A 7,316-nucleotide genomic window follows, 5' to 3' on the forward strand; every position below is an offset into this window, starting at 1 on the left:
AAGTATCTACCTAGAAATGCCTATGAATTTTTATTTTATTTTGTACGCTTTTCAAATGTCATTGATGTGTTTGTTGTCTTGGTTACACATTAAACAGCATTAATGTTTTCTCGCTAGAACAGTCGCATAGTCTCCGGTACTCCCGAAAATTACGAAAATTTTGTTTTTTTTTAATACTATCTTACGACTATATTAACAGTGCTATTATTTACAACCCAACAGTGTATTTCTTTTGTTCAAAAACGCGCTATTGCCCGTTTTTACGAGTGGTTTCTGTGCTACGTAGTGTTTGTTAAGATTGTGTACCTATTTTTGTCCTTTTCCTTCTGAATCAACAATCCAAATACAGTTATCCGTTCGATCCTCCATCGCTCATACTTTTTTCCGTTAAAAACAGTGATTTTTTTTTCAGTTTTCTAGAAACTTCCAAGAAAACAATCTTCTGTGACGTCGTTTGTTTAGGATATTTTTTCACACCACGTGTGCTTTGGTTTCCATGGATTGTTTTTATATTATTTTGAATTTGCTCCAAAACGTTTTTTTACTTTTAATTTTGACTTTTCTTCAATTGTCTTGACATTTTTCAGTGTAAATGGCGTCTGGTGCGGAAAACCTTATGAAAAAGATTCAGGAACTAATTTCCTCCACATCGCCTACTGCTTGACCCTCTAAAAAGGAAGTCCCACAGGGAACAATTGACCATTGACTCAGACAGTGAAGTTGGATCAGAACAAGATACTGCTCGGCGTATCCCGTTTTCAGCTGATAACCAGGAAATGGCCTTGCCATTGCACCCTCAACCACTCCGAATGCCGAAAATAAGAAACGGGGGTTAGGTATGTATTTATTTATATAATTTGTACATTTATTTATAACAATTACAAGTAAAATAGCCATAATTGTACCATTTATGCAGTGTATATGCAATTCCAAAAATCTCGCAAATGCGCTATAGGACACAAAAAATAAATCTATTTTTTTATCTACCGCATTCAAAAAGCACGTAGCTCTCGTGAGTTTATAAATAAATTAGTGCGGCTCGCTCTACTATATAGAATACGTCATTGTTATGACGTCCTCGAGAGTGAGACTCTGGTACAAAAAAAAAATAATTGGGCCAGTATATCATTATTAGATAAGTGATCGTTTATTAGTTGAAAAAAAATATTTAAGCAAAGCAATACCTCTACTTGTCTCTAGGGAGTGGTAATTGGTCATGCCTAATATATATAAATCGATGGGTAAAGCCAAGGGTAACGTCCATAGAGCCGCGAGAATAAAAAAACCTTAAAAAAAATTTATGGACTCTTTCAATGCGTAAAGTGTATGTTAATTCATGTGGAGCGAGCCCAGATGATAACTGCAACAGAAGCGGTACATGATTACCAGAATGCTCATAAAGAATGTTTTCATTACAGTTTCAGTTGTTGTTTCAGTTAAATTTAAAAGCAGTTTCCGAGTTGTTGCTCTGAAGGGGTACTGTCAGTACCTAAAAACAGGGCAAGAAAGTGGTGGTTCTCCTCCAGAATGTTATTTTTTTTTTTTTAACCGAATTTTCGAAAAAAAAAAGACGATGGAGACGTGTCCCGTATTCTGGTTAGGTTAGGGGTTAGTGACCGGATAAATCGTCAAAATTAAAATTCAACAAACCTTTAAACGGCGATGTGAGGTCATGAAAAGTGATGAAACAAAAACTAGGTTGAATAGGTTACGAGTATAAGTATTTAACCCAATTTTTGTTTCATCACTTTTAATGACTTCATATCACTTTTTCAATGTGTGTTCTGTTGTCATTGTGGTGATTTATCATGCAACCTGATTGCATTTATCAATTATCTTTTAATTTTAATTAATTTATTTATTTCATCGACACTCGTGGCGGTTTTCGATAAACTTAGTGTGGCTTTCTTCAGTCGCCCTATGTATTATGATTATATATAAAATTTATGATCAATATGGTTCCATGCTAACTCAACACGGTGACTGTTCAACACACTTTTAAAAAGTGATATAGAATCATTAAAAACGATGATTTGTTTAAACCTAACCTAACCTAACCTTACCTAACCTAACCTAACCTAACCTAACCCAACCTAACCTAACCTGACCTAACCTAACCTACTTAACCCAGTAAAAAAAAAGTTTTTGTTTCATCACTTTCCATGACTTTACATAACTTTTTAAATATGTGATGAATTATCATTTTGATAATTTATCCGGTCGCCGATCAATATAATATAGAAAACCCCAACTTACGACTTGTAGTATGATATCGAAAAAAGAAATAAATTCACAAACCTTTCTTCTTTTTTCGTCTTTTGATGAGTTCAAAACATTGTAGACGATAGATGGCGTAGCGGTTTCGGGGAAAATTAGGTTTTTTGTTATTATTCTTCTTATGCTGTGTACCTAAGTGTCATATTTATGTGTGAATAAAAATTATATATAATAATAGTAATTATTTATTTTTTGGAATAACTTTACTGAGTAAAACCTAATATTGTAATATTTAATTATCGAAGATAATATTAGCGAATTCTAAAAGAAAATCTGAAAGAGAAAAATCACCAAAATAATAAAAAAAAAAATCAGTCCTAGATGTGACCGTATCCTTTTCTGATTTTTCTGTTTCAGATTTTCGTTTAGAAATCGCTAATATTGTCTTCGATAATTAATAAATTAAAAAAATCATTTTCGTCAGGAGGTGAGGGAATGCAATTCAGAGCGGCGGGCGCGGGTAAAGCGCGGGAGTAACTGGGACGCACTTAACGGCCCTCGACGTGTTTTCAAAAATTTTCTTATTTAAAAATAAAATATTTATTTTATTTAAATTTCAGAATCGAACTCATAACGTCATTCTTAGTGTAGAATAATAAATTTAGCCGCGGTTCGGTGCAGCGGGGCCGGCGATGAGTGGGATCTGATATCGAGTAGCGGCCGCGGGTGGACGGCGGGAGTAACTGCGACGCACCCGATGACGCCATTTGCCCCGGGCACGGTGTGATTTAAAAGAAAAAAAAAAAAAAACTTTTTTTTTGACGTATTTTATTTCAGAATCTAATTCGGAACGCCATTCTTAGTGTAGAATATTAAATTTAAAGGTTTCGGGAGCATTGGGACCGGAGCTGCCAAGATCTAGATGATAGCCGCGGGTAAACGGCGGGAGTAAACGGGCCGCACTTAATGGCCCTCAATGTGAAATTGTAATTTATTTATTTTTATAGATTTTTATTTCGGAATCGAATTCGGAACGTCATTCTTGTAGCGTAGAATAAAAAATTTTAAATGTTACGGGAGCATTGGGACCGGAGCGGAGCTGAGAGGATCTCATTTCGGGTGGTAGCCGCGGGTAAACGGCGGGAGTAAACGGGCCGCACTTAATGGCCCTCAGTGTGAAAATGTTTATTTTTTAGTTTTCTTATCATGTATGTATGTATGTATGTATGTATGTACGTATGTACGTATGTATGTATGTATGTATGTATGTATGTATGTATGTATGTATGTATGTATGTATAATTTAACATTTCGATAGTGAGAAGACGTGAGCGACGAGGGTAAATTTATTTTTTCGAGACCGAGCGTGAGCAGTCGGGCAGACGGCCGGAGATGAGGCGACGCGGCTCGCGCTACTGCGGCCGGTTCCGCGAGAGGCCCGACCGCCCGGGCGTCCGTCTGAGCGCAGTCGAGGAGTCGGAGCGGGCGCATCGCGGTCTGTAATAGTCGGTGAATTTGTTTTATTCGAATCCCTTTTAAATCGTTTTCTTACTATGCATGTATGTATGTATGTATGTATGTATGTATGTATGTATGTATGTATGTATGTATGTATGTATGTATGTATGTATGTACTTGTGTATAAATATACAAAAATCTCTTCACTTTATATGTTTTGTTATGATTTTTTTTTTCTCCTATTTACATATGTTTTAAAAGTAAAATTTTATTATTATTTTTTTACACTTCACAGACGAGTGTTTTTGGACTCTTGTAGAGGTAAAAATGTTAATTTTTAATTGAATATATTTTTAAAAAATGTACGTGTAAATATGAATTTATTTGATTTAATTTCAATGTCGTCTATTAAGTTTTTTTTTTTTAACTCAACAGAATAAATGATATAATATAACAATTCTAAAATGTTGCCTAGTCTTGTGGGTGCCGGGTGAATTTTCTTTATGTATCAGGTTAGGTTAGGTTAGGTTAGGTTAGGTTAGGTTAGGTTAGGTTAGGTTAGGTTAGGTTAGGTTAGGTTAGGTTAGGTTAGGTTAGGTTAGGTTAGGTTAGGTTAAGTTAGGTTTGGTTAGGTTAGGTTAGGTTAGGTTTGGTTAGGTTAGGTTAGGTTAGGTTAGGTTAGGTTAGGTTAGGTTAGGTAAGGTTAGGTTAGGTTAGGTTAGGTTAGGTTAGGTTAGGTTAGGTCAGGTCAGGTTAGGTGCGATTACAATTTTTGCAAATAGATAAATTGACAAAAAGTTGACAAAAATTTTTGCCAATAAAATTTATGCCAATATAATTTTATGCCAATAAAATTTTATGCCAATAAAATTTTCTGCCAATAAAATTTGATGCCAATAAAATTTTCTGCCAATATAATTTTATGCCAATAAAATTGTATGCCAATAAAATTTTTTTGCCAATAATTATTAGCAAAAAATTGATCTTTGTCAATGGAATTTAAATTTAAAAAAGTAAAATAAATACAAAACAATACAAGAACAACGCGTCAACTCAACAGAGATCAAATGGGAAAATAATTCACCGACTCCAGATATTTTCATATCGGAGGGTTCGGCTCGGTAGAACTCCTAACGGGGCCTATAAATAAATCCTACAGATCCCTCAACATAAACATTTAAAAAAATCTTTTGTTATCCTACATGTATTCAAAATGACCGACTTTTGCATCTTTATATATAAATTTTTTGATAGATCTAATACGCCTAAATTTTTAATAAGAGAGCTAGGTATAATGCCGGTAGCCGAAATAACGAATGGTAATATTTTTATAGCCTGAGAATGCCAAATTCTTTTTTTCTCATTTCCTAAATCTGTGTATTTTCTTATTTTTTCACTAACAGATTTTTGAATATTACAGGAATTCGGAATAGCGACATCGATGATATAAGTTATTTTTAAAAAATTTGTCATGTAAAACTATATCGGTTCTATTATGACTAATCGCTCGATCTGTTAGTTATATATTTAGTTAGTTATGTTAGTTATTTATTATTATTATTATTATATATATGTTAAGTTTTTATTTTTATTTGAAATATGTTCTTATTGTGTAAATTTGAAATAACTACGTACCTCTGTATTAAGTTTTTTTAAACTCACCGGGAACGGTCGGTCGGTATCACCGATTAAATGAAATAATTTAAAATTTCCAAAATGCGAATACGAAAGTAAATTTATTTACCGAGACCGAGCGCCTTGTGCCCGGTTTCGCGAGCCGCCCGAGGCCCGACGGCCCGGCCGCCTGCGCGCCTTCGAGGGGTCGGAGCGGGCGCACCGCGCTCGGCGCCGTCCCGAGCGAGAACGCGACCCGGCACAGCTTTGTGCCCGCCGAGTGTGGCGGGCTCTCGATGCACGGCGTTCGCAAACTGCGGCGGCCTATCGGTCGTGTCGGCGGTGTTATTTGCGAGAAACTACGTGACGCCCGCTTCTGCGCGGCGTTCGCGCTCATGTTTTGACTCTGGAGTTCCGCGCGAGCAGAATTTTCAAAAGCAAAGGCGGAGGATTTTATCCCCGTCTCACTGTTGCCTCGCCAAAGGCGTGCGCTTTCGGTGTACACGTTTTACGAATGGGAATTATAAATCGGACGATAGCGTCGTCGCGGGTGCGGTCTCTCTCTCTCGGGCGGGAGCCGTCCTACGCGCGCTTTCTTCGTTTGAAGCAAAAATTTTCCCGCGGAGCTTTCGTCTAGCGACGGTCGCCGAGCGGGAGAATATAGCGGTACGCATAATGAGCGTGACTCGTGCGGGTGACTCCGTCGCGTGTTCTTTAACGCCGTGTTGTCCGCGCCCTCTACGCGAGGGCGGGCCTCTGTCGTTCGGAGGATTAAAAACCCTCCGACGGTGGTGCAGCTCCCTGGTTGATCCTGCCAGTAATCATATGCTTGTCTCAAAGACTAAGCCATGCAAGTCTCAGTAAAAGCCGAATTAAGGTGAAACCGCGAATGGCTCAATATATCAGTTTTGGTTCCTTAGATCGTACACGGTTACTTGGATAACTGTGGCAATTCTAGAGCTAATACATGCAAACGAGGTTCTGACCGGTAACGGGAGGAATGCTTTTATTAGATCAAAAACCAATCGGCGGCGGGGTTCGCGCCCCGTCCGTCGCCATTCGAGATGACTCTAGATAACTTTGAGCTGATCGCACGGTCTAGCACCGGCGACGCATCTTTCAAATGTCTGCCTTATCAACTGTCGATGGTAGTTTATGCGACTACCATGGTTGTCACGGGTAACGGGGAATCAGGGTTCGATTCCGGAGAGGGAGCCTGAGAAACGGCTACCACATCCACGGAAGGCAGCAGGCGCGCAAATTACCCACTCCCGGCACGGGGAGGTAGTGACGAAAAATAACGATACGGGACTCGTCCGAGGCCTCGTGATCGGAATGATTACACTTTAAATCCTTTAATGAGGATCCATTGGAGGGCAAGTCTGGTGCCAGCAGCCGCGGTAATTCCAGCTCCAATAGCATATACTAAAGTTGTTGCGGTTAAAAAGCTCGTAGTTGAAATTGTGTCCTGCGGTGTCGGTCTACCGAATGCGGTACGACAGGCACGTCTGCGGGGCTTCTCGCCGGTGCGTCCACCGCCGGCGTGTGTCGGTCGGCCTCACGGTCGGCCGCGCACCGAGGCGGGCCGTCGCGGCTGTTTACTTTGAACAAATTAGAGTGCTCAAAGCGGGCTAACACTTGCCTGAATATTGTACGCATGGAATAATAGAATAGGACCTCGGTTCTGTTTTGTTGGCTTTCTGATACCAGAGGTAATGATTAATAGGGACGACTGGGGGCATTCGTATTGAGACGTTAGAGGTGAAATTCTTGGATCGTCGCAAGACGGACTAAAGCGAAAGCATTTGCCAAAGGTGTTTTCATTAATCAAGAACGAAAGTTAGAGGTTCGAAGGCGATTAGATACCGCTGTAGTTCTAACCATAAATGATGCCAGCCAGCGATCCGCCGAAGTTTCATAATTTTAACCCGGTGGGCAGCTCCCGGGAAACCAAAGCTTTCGGGCTCCGGGGGGAGTATGGTTGCAAAGCTGAAACTTAAAGGAATTGACGGAAGGGCACCACCAGA

The 7,316-nt window shown here is 39.2% G+C and overlaps 1 pseudogene; it reads left to right on the top strand.

Annotated features, from left to right (window-relative positions):
• Window positions 1-6,087: 6,087 nt before the first annotated feature.
• Window positions 6,088-7,316, top strand: LOC149408646 (small subunit ribosomal RNA; annotated as a pseudogene; the record flags this gene model as incomplete).

Source organism: Hesperophylax consimilis, unplaced genomic scaffold (assembly GCF_061612785.1).
Source record: "Hesperophylax consimilis isolate HC1 unplaced genomic scaffold, BYU_Hcon_1.0 scaffold_146, whole genome shotgun sequence".
NCBI lineage: Eukaryota > Metazoa > Arthropoda > Insecta > Trichoptera > Limnephilidae > Hesperophylax > Hesperophylax consimilis.